A 10,489-nucleotide genomic window follows, 5' to 3' on the forward strand; every position below is an offset into this window, starting at 1 on the left:
CAGTGCGTTCGCGGCATGTTTGACATCGATGCATTACCAGGATGGGTCTGAGCACTGACCTATGCCCAACTGGCCAATCACGTTTGGTGCAATGGTGGACGACGGCCAGGAAACGGATTACTAAGCAATCTCGGAAAGGATTTGACATGTTTGTGATGTTGGTTTGCTGGTCCCTTTGGAAGCAAAGCAACGCCGAGGTGTTCGGATCCAGCCCGACCAAGAACGAATGGGGCACAGTTGATCTAATTTTCGATGATCTGAGGACATGGGCTAAAGCAGGAGCATTTGGAGGCCAATTAGTTATAGAATAGTCGCGCAGAGGGTTGGAGTGGTGTGGAGGCTGAGTTAGGGTCGATCTGTGATGCCTAACTTGCGCATATGTAATGTTTTGTACATATATTTCTACCTTCTATAAAGCTAAGATACGCCTTTGGCGCACCCTCGAAAAAACAATGACATGACCTAAATTTTGTGGTGGCTTGGGATTAAGGGACACAGAACCCTTTAACATTGCATTGCTTGCGTGTCAAGCACAACAAATCATACAATCTCCATAAACTCTACATTCATGAATACTCCCTCCGTTCCTAAATATTTGTCTTTTTAGAGATTTCAAATGGACTACCATATACGGATGTATATAGACATATTTTAGAGTGTAGATTCACTCATTTTGCTCCGTATGTAGTCATTTATTGAAATCTTTATAAAGACAAATATTTAGGAATGGAGGGAGTACTAAAAGCATTCTACATGGCAAGTGCAAACATTTTGTAGGGTAAATTAGGATGGAGGTCATCAACATTTAGCATCCATCCGTGAGGGCCGAGGCATCCTCCAGCACACGGGTCTGGCTTGACAAATAGATTTCATGCAAGGAGAGATGGTGGCATGTTCAACCACACCTTTGTGTAAATGTGCTTATCGATAAGTACTCTAGTGTCTAGGACACCAATACGTTGAGAACATTTCTGTTCACGTGGATGTAATTACCGACATACTGATTTCTAGTCTTGGAACTTTAAGACGACCACATGTTCTTTATTAAGTCAGTGTATGGAATGCTAGTGCACACCAAAAAAGTGTGTTTGGGTTGGATCAATGGGAGATCAAGCACTAGAACATCGAGGCCTGAGAGTTGGTAGGTTGGAAGCTTCAACAATGGGCACACATTCCCACCTAAAGAGAAAACTATCAAGTTAATTTTGAGAGGATAGCTAACATATTTGACAAGATGATACCTAATCTAGCTAGAACATGAATAGTTTGAAGAGGTCAACCTTGGAAGAAATATTTGCAGATGTGTGTATTGCCAAGTGCAAGAAATCCAAGAAGATTGCTATTGACATAGAGAGGGACTCAACAAAGGGGAGATATTCCCAGTTTGCAGGACAACCAAGAGAAATCTATGAGAAGATTCATGTAGCCTGTACATCTAAATTTGTGCATTGGAAAGAGGAAGTTTCCTCCAGACTTGGTCAATGTTCATGTAGTTTCATCTATAAAACTCTCAAAAACACAACAAATTGTGAAATTACCAAAAACGTAGATGTCAAATCTTTGTGAGTACTAGATCAACCACAAACCGTATTTATCCACAACAACAAAGTGGATTTTTTTAAGCCAATTAAGCAGCCGGCTACAAATAAGTGATTCCAAGATGCTAAAACTTTTTGGATGTTTAATTTGCTTGCCTAAATGCTAATTTTTTGTTGTTTTTTAATTTATTTCCCTAAATGCTAAATTGTTGTCTATTTAATTTATTTCCCTAAATGCCAAAATATTTGGATGTTCAGTTTATGGGAGTGTCTATGGCTCAGGCGACCGAGAATTAGTGATTTCTTAGTCGACCAACAACTAATCTCATCTCCGTGTTCGAAAGGATTCTTCCTCCCACGTATGTGCAAATGGGCTTGTAGTTTATGCGTGAGTTCGTGATTTTTTTTACTAGGCTTTTTTTCATGACCCGTGAACTGCCACATGAGTTTTTGTTAAGTTCATTTTTTACAGGATTATGTTGATTTGTTTGTACACTGTGTTTCATTTATAGAAGCATTTCCATAAATAAAAAAAGAAAATGATGAAAAATCCTCTCAACAAAAACGGAAGCATATTTTTTTAGTGTGACTTGTACTGATTATTTGGGATTAAAAAATACAAATATCTAGCCAATTACATTTTTCTAAATATTGACATTGCACATTTTTTGAAAAGTGAAAGCACTATTTATAGAAAAGATCAACTTACTAGTTGCACTTTTCTAAAAAAAAACTTGCAAGTATAAAAATTACAACGAAGGTATAATCAGGCTAGGAAACTAGTTGCACTTTTCTAAAAATGGAAGTTGAACATTTCTCAAAAAGGTGTAAGTACTCAGTGAAGTTACTAACTCCCTCAAAATGGAGCGCTCTGTTTTTTTAGGCAATAATGGAGCACTCTCGTTGCATCGTGGCTCGGGCGACGGTGGGCCTCATTTGTCAGTGGGAGGTAGAAGCTGGCCAGTCGGTTTGGCCCATTCGTGCATACAATCTGGGCTTGGACTATTAATTTGGGCCATGCTGCGAGTCGTGGAATTGGATTATAGCTGGTTGATAAGATTCGTACTAGCATAGGTCCTTATTATTAGTAGTACCACATTGCCTGGCTAAGGCGTAATAAGTAGGTGCAGCAAGATATAAAAGGAGGAGCATGGCTCCACTGCAAATCATACATTTCTCGGCCTTTTGACTAAGATCAAGTCTACTATCTGTTCTTATCAGTTAATATCTAATACGTGGATTTTCATGTCCACATGATATTGATTTTTTTTATTTTGGAGGTGATCCGCATATGTAGCTCGCTACATGGGTCTTCATGATCGCTATAGCGTTCCACTACTGTGGGTTGATGCGCCACAGCCAAATAAAATGAAATATTTGATACAAAATATATAACTAGAACTTCCATCCTAGACATTATTGTCATCAAACAGTCTGAATTATTACTAAATTTAGTAAGGTCCAATAACATTTTTTAAATTTTAAATTGTTTATTTTCTACTTTTATAATTATATGAACTTTTAAACCATAAAACGATAAATTTTCAATAAAAAAGCAGGTATGCATTTATCTCCTTTTTTGTGAGTACCTACGTATTTATCTCCATATTAAATATGCATGATATCTTTCCTTTAGGATTTACAAATGAGTAGTTACTATCCTCGTGTAAAATGCAATTACACTGTGTTGGATCTTGTGCAATCTTTAAAAAACATGTGATGCAATTACATTGTGTTGGATCTTGTGCAATGTTTTAAAAAACATATGAAACTTGTCGCAGACTGACAAGATTGGTAACTATATGATCCAAAAGGATTGGTTTGAGATTTCTTAAACGGAACCAAAAGTATGATGGAATTTCAAAAAATCACAAGTCCGTCTTAATTTTTTTACATTACTTCACCTAGAATAAAAATATGCATGGTTTGCAAATTGACATGTTTGCAAATAGCTTTTCCCGATTCTTCTATAATACCTAAATATTTGATTCCCACTAACTCTAGTTCACTCAACATGCAGCCCTCCACATCACCAAACGTGTCACGTCATCATCCACTAAAACTATTTTATAGCACATGCATACCCCAATTTAGTTTTTCCATCTCCAGTGGTCTAGCGTTCATGCATAGTCTTTGTTCACACAGTTACTTCAAAAAACAATAACTTTTGATTTAGGCCATTTCTTCATACAAAATTTATCCAAAATTTATCTTTAAAATCCAGCAGCAACGCGCGGGGAAACCACCTAGTGTTTATAGAAAAGTGCAAGCATTGTATACGCAAGCTAGAAAAATACATATATAGCAACCTAGTTGCACTTTTCTAGAAATGGTAGTTGCACATATCTATAGAAGTATAGGTATTAATTATCAAAAGGCGCAACCGACGAATACTCAAGCTAGAAAATACATACATAGCAACCCAGTTGCACCTTTACTAAAAATGGTAGTTACACATTTCTATAAAAGTGCAAGTATCATTTATTTAAAAAAACTACAACTGAGGTAAACTCAAGCTAGAAAATACATACATAGCAACCCAACTATAAGTTTCTCAAATAAAGTAGTTGCACATTTCTCTGAGTGAAGCACGTACAGAAATGCGCCGACTCTCTCTCCCTCTCCGCAACGTCGACTCGTTTTCCTCGCATGAACACAATCCACATCAAAAGAAAAACACAAATAGGCCCACAAAATAGAAAAAAGGCCCGACAAAACAAACTGGCACTCCCCAAAAAAAGGCCCACAATCACACAGGCCCATCGCAGCATCGCGTGGTTCAATGTTCGTGTATGACTGCACGAATCTATAAGCATAAAGATCCAACGCCTCTCACGGTCACGTAAGAATTAGAAAATTCTCATGCGACAAAGAATTAGCAATTCCGTTCAGGGTAGAGCTAGGGCCCAGGGCATGGGATATTTTCCCAGCTACTATCTTTATAGATTTTGGTATGTGCCCATGGTTCGACCCAGTAAAAGAAGGTGATGGGGGGATACATACGAGGTAGGCCCATGGATACGTATGGCCCAGCCAAGGCCTAGACCCATCAAGGATGCGGGCCAAGGGGTTACTTAATAAGCCCATCAAGGTTACACCCCAAAAACATCATAAGTGAGGGGGTTCCTCACCAATGGGCTATGTGCATACAGTCGGATTCTACACCCCGATGATTTCTTGTATCTACGTTGGTGTTTCTCTTAAGAGGAGAGGATGATGCAGCACAACAACGGTAAGTATTTTTCTCAGTTATGAAACCAATGTTATCATTCCAGTAGGAGAATCAAGCAACACTATGTAAACGGATCCTGCACACAAATAACAAATACTTGCAACCCAACGCATAAGAGGGGTTGTCAATCCCTCCTCGATATCGAGATATATTAAATTGTATGAGATTGGATAAATAGATCTGACAAAAACACAAAATAAAATAAATAAAGAAAGTGCAACAAGGTATTTTTTGGATTTTTGGAATAATAGATCTGAAAACAATATGATAGAAAATAGACCCGGGGCCGTAGATTTCACCAGTGGCTTCTCTCGAGAAAATAGCATACGGTGGGTAAACAAATTTTACTGTTGGCCAATTGATAGAAGAGCAAATAATTATGATGATATCCAAGACAATTATCATGTATATAGGCATCGCGTCCAAAATTAGTAGACCGACTCCTGCCTGCATCTACTACTATTACTCCACACATCGACCGCTGTCCAGCATGCATCTACTGTATTAAGTTCATGGAGAAACGGAGTAATGCAATAAGAACGATGACATGATGTAGACAAGATCTATTCATGTAGGAATAGACCCCATATTTTTATCCTTAATAGCGACAATACATGCGTGCCTCGCTACCCCTTCTGTCACTGGGTTAGGACACCGCAAGATCAAAACCATCACAAAGCACCTCTTCCCGTTGCAAGAAAAATCAATCTAGTTGGCCAAACCAAACTAAAGTTTCGGAGAAGAAACACGAGGCTATAAGAATCATGCATATAAGAAATCAAAGAAGACTCAAATATTATTCATGGATAGATCTGATCATAAACTCACAATTCATCGGATCCCAACAAACAACGCAAAAAGTCATTACATCAAATAGATCTACGAGAACATCGAGGAGAACATTGCATTGAGAATCAAAAAGAGAGAAGAAGCCATCTAGGTACTGCCTACGGACCCGTAGGTCTGTGGTGAACTACTCACGCATCATCGGAGGAGCACCAATAAGGATGATGAACCCCTCCGTGATCGTTCCCCTCCGGCAAGGTGCCGGAATAGGGCTCTAGATTGGATCTCATGGTTCTGGACCTTGCGGCGGCTGGAATTGTGTTTCGTCGACTCTAGGGTTTTTGGAATATTTGGGTATTTATAGAGCTGAGAGGCGATGGAAAGGACCTCTGTGGGCCCCACCACCCATATCAGGGTGTGCCAGGGGCCTCTGGCGCGCACAGGTGGGTGGTGGGCCCCACGAGGCTCCCCTTTGGTACTTCCTTGGCTCCCAAGTTGTGTTCTAGGCAGAAAAAAAATCTTCAAAAAGTTTCATGGCGTTTGGACTTGTTTGGTATTGATATTCTGCGAAGTAAAAAACAAGCAAAAACAACAGCTGGCATTGGGAACTATGTCAATATGTTAGTCCCAAAAAATGATATAAAGTTACTATAAAATGAATATGAAACATCCAAAAATAATAATATAACAACATGGAACAATAAAAAATTATAGATATATTGGAGACGTATCACCCGAGATGGACAAGTACCAGTGGTCGGTCACCACCAAGACAGGTATGTCGGATGCCTTGCAGATCGCTCTGCTAGGGGACGCACATGATCTCCAGGATGCATTGAATGTTGCCGTTACCCAAAGGTGGTATATCTAGTTCAATACGGCAGTTACAAGTAGTAATAACCATGAACAATCGACCGTGCATGAGACTATCAATAGCAATACCTGCCCGTTATGATACCCCCCTAGCGCACTCTATATAAGCCAAGAGGGGGCCACCGGGTTGAAGGTGTAAATATCTCATTTTGTAACCTACGCCTGAAGCAAGAGCACCACCATAGGAGTAGGGATTTACCTCCACCGTCGAGGGCCTAAACTTGCATAATCCCTTGTGCGTACTCCCATTGCATATACGGTAGACACGACGCTTCTTCTTACATACACCCACTAGTATTGTTTGGATTATATCTACAACAGTTGGTGCCCACCTTGAGGCATGACTTCTATCAAAGCCCTAGTGAAGATGGTGTATTCTTCGATCCCCTCCGGTGACATTCACTTCAGTAGTCTCGAGTTCACCATCTATGGCTCGACATGGCATCCTGATGCCCCGCCGAACAACTGCGACTTGCCAAAGCATGGGAGCATCCATTAACGGGCCAATGGCTCGAGGATCTTGTGCATATATGTTCCCGCTTCGCACCAGTTAGACAGGCTGGCGCCTCGTTAGAAGCGCTCAGGCAAGCCTAGCCCTCATTTTTGCCATTCTGACAGCCAACTTGTTGGCATAATGGACACCGGCTCATTGTATCCTCTTCTAGAGTCGTGCTCTGAGGAGGAGGACAACTGCAGGACTCAAGCGTCTACGAAAGAGGTTTTCATGGCCGGCACGCTACCCTGAGAAATCAAGGAGGCGCATCGGTCGATTCGTCTACTGTAGCTCATAATGCATTAGCGGACGAGGGACAACACGACGGACCGCGACTCACTCGAGAGCAGTTGGAGACCACTAAACAACATCTCAACACTCCTATCCCAGGGGACTCACCAGCTGATAATGCCCAGGAGGCTGAGTGCCAGACCACTTAGCTGAGTGCGCTCGGCTGGCGGGAGTTGAGCGTGAGCTGAATGCTAGCGAGCAGGAATTGGCAGAGGGCAGTCGGTCACATCTTCATCTAGCTCCATCCGTGGTTCGGCGTGGATGGTAAATCAATACCAACTTTACAGTTAGAGGTCCAGGAGACCTCCACATCCTTCGCACACCGATTGGCAACATCCGGGCTGCAACCAGATTAGCGGAAGCGATCCAGCAACCTAGCGATGGTGTTACCATAGATGGGTTATGACAACTCTCTACTTTCTCAATGGCCGAAGTCGCACATAATGAACTGATCTCTCAGTCCCGAGACCGACTAGCATCATGAAGACAAGTGCCTAGAGCCACATAGAGTCGAGTGCTAATGGTTGCATCTTCACATCCCTGACCGATGGCTGATCAGAGGACTGGCGGTTGAGCAGGAACTGGGCATGATCCATCGCCACATCAACAAGAAGACCCTCCTAGGGGGTGATATATCTCAAACATATCGATAATTTTTTAGAATATTTTTCATGCTATTATCATAACAATTATGAATACTTTGTCGACTATTTTTTTATTGTTTTTTGGACTAACCTATTAATTCAGCTATTGTTGTTTTCTGCATGGTCCTTTACTTCTCAAAAAATCATTATCTTCGGACCTACAAATGTTGCCGGGATTTTGGACGACTGTTTGGAGGACGAAGAATCTAGAAAGCATCGGAACCTGTCGGGGACCACCCGTAGGCCCCGCGCGGCAAGGGGCACACCGACCTATCGCGCAGAGGCCGTGGGCACCGCCTTACCACCCCCCGAAGCTTTATAAATTCCAAATATTACAAAACCCTCTGTAACATTTTTTATTTTTCCGGGGCCACAAGTTCCTATTCCGCAAAGATCTAATCTGGGTGCCTGTTCCAGCGATCTCCCAGAGGAAGAATCGATCTCCGGAGCCATATTCATCAACCTGCTGCCATCATGACCAGGCGTGAGTAGTTTTGCTTGGATTATGGGTCCATAGCGGTAGTTAGATGGCACCATCTCCCCGTTGGGCTTCAATACAAAGTTCCTATGAATTGCCTCACATGAGCGGGATCAATTTGACGTAATCAGTGTTTTGTTTGTTGGAATATGATGAATTGTCACTTTATGTCAGATTTGCTCATGAATATTATTGAATCTCTTATGGTTTCTTTGCTGCATAATTAATAGTTATATATGCTCTCTGATCTATGTGTTGTTCTTTGGCCAAGTTTGATACTTAGATCTTTAGAGGGAGTTATGTATGATATTAGGTTCAATCTTGCACTGTTCTATCCCTGTGATAGAAAAGGGACCACAAATGTATTGTACCGTTCCTACTAATGATAAAATGATGGTTTCTCTATGACGGTTGGATGATAGTTTTATTGTCTACATTATCTTATCATGCTTATTGCAATACTCTCTTTGTTATGAACTTAATAGCTTGAGATGCATGCTGGATAATGGTCTTTTGCTATAGTGTTAGTTGAAGAAACTACCCCTCTCAACGTGACCACGCGCGCTGATGTGACCCATGTAAGCACCGCTTATGCGTGCGTGCCAACAAGGTGTCTTCGTGCGGGGTTAGCTGCAAGGGGTGGTGTTGCAATTAGATGGCGACGATCTAGAACCGCAAGATGGGTAGCTACAATCGGGGATAGAACTACGACTGGCAACGTGACCAAGAGGGGGGCTACGAGGTCCTGCACCCGTCTTAGCAGAACTCTGCAACCGACGAATCGAAAGTTGGAACCGACGAATCAAAGAGCTGGAAACAGGGGCAAAAGAGATGCGACCATCAAGATCTGCTAGAACTTGCATCGGTCAGTGCTACAACCGTGTAGCACGGATGCTGGAACGTTGGAATCACGGGGTGGCAATGCTACAACGGACAAGATTTTTTGCTGGAACGCGGCAACGGACGCAAGATGGAACCAGCCGTTGAGTTTGCAGCAACTGGTAAAGCCCGAGCCAGAACCAACAACTGCTTTCCCGCATCGAGTGGAGTGGTTTTTGAGTCATGAATTGTTGCAACCAGCAACCGCAGAAGCTTCAACCAGCAAGCTTTTTTGCTTCGATGGAGCTTGTCGGCGGGTGCTGTGACCGGCAACCGCTGCCATTGAAGTTGCGTCCGTCGCCACCGAAGTTGCTACAGTTTGTGCACGTTGTTGCATGCGTGGAGCTAGCGAGAGCGGCGGTGCTTCGAGGTTGGTCGCCTCTCGTCCATGGCGAGCGTAGGCGGCGGCCGCTGCTCCGGCTCCCCCGTGCTCGTCGGATGTGATTTTGGGGGGAGGAAAACAATACGGGAAGCCCGATCTGACGGCTACAGAAGCTTGGATCAAATGCCCGTGCGGTGACCGGCCTTTAGCGTTTCCCTTAATTATTCTTAATATATTCTTCGGAAACACTAACGCCCACATGTGTGGCACTTCGCCAACTCGCCCATACGCCTCGATCGTCGTTGGTTGGATTTTGCATGAATCTTGGCACGAAAAGGTGGATTTGGTGTGCCATGTAGGACAAGCCCCATGTGTGGTGTGTAGGTAGTTCGCCCGCATGCTGGTTTTTCCTCCGAGGTCAGCGGTTGCGAGTCGGGGCGTGCGGAGGAACTGCCGTCGCGCCCGCACGCCATGCTCGACTACAGTTGCCGTCTCCCACGACTCGCCACTCGCCCCCCTCGCTGATTCATTACTTCCCTCCCATTCATTACTCCCCAACCCACCATCCACACCAGTTGCATTCGATTGGAGGAGAAACCGAGAGGAGAAGGCGACGGCGGGGGCGGAAGAGTCGACCGCATTCGCGGCCGTTGGAGGGATTCGCCGGACCGGAGCGTCGTCGCCGGAGCAGCCGCAGATTGAAGGTAAGGCTCCCTCCGTGCTCACATTCCTGCCTGTGATTTCTGCCCCTCCCTTTGTGGTTAATTTCCCCTCGAGTTTCCTTGAGATTCCGGTCGATTCATGGTGCTCCGTTGTCCCCGTCGGCGGTGGAGTCACGTGCTTGCCATTTAGGGTGGCATTGCGCAATTTCGTCGCCGCCGCGGTGGCAGTCATGCCGGTGTGGCTCGCCCAGTCCGCAGCCACATCTGTATTTTGCCTGTGTTTGTGCGGGC

The 10,489-nt window shown here is 43.5% G+C and overlaps 1 non-coding gene across 1 annotated transcript; it reads left to right on the plus strand.

The window, feature by feature from the left end:
- Positions 1 to 2,706: 2,706 nt before the first annotated feature.
- Positions 2,707 to 2,893, plus strand: LOC120975200 (U2 spliceosomal RNA). The gene has a single exon (XR_005771024.1). It is a non-coding gene; the product is annotated as a U2 spliceosomal RNA (small nuclear RNA).
- The last annotated feature ends 7,596 nt before the right edge of the window (positions 2,894 to 10,489 follow it).

The sequence above is a fragment of the Aegilops tauschii genome, chromosome 2, assembly GCF_002575655.3.
Source record: "Aegilops tauschii subsp. strangulata cultivar AL8/78 chromosome 2, Aet v6.0, whole genome shotgun sequence".
Classification (NCBI taxonomy): Eukaryota; Viridiplantae; Streptophyta; class Magnoliopsida; order Poales; family Poaceae; genus Aegilops; species Aegilops tauschii.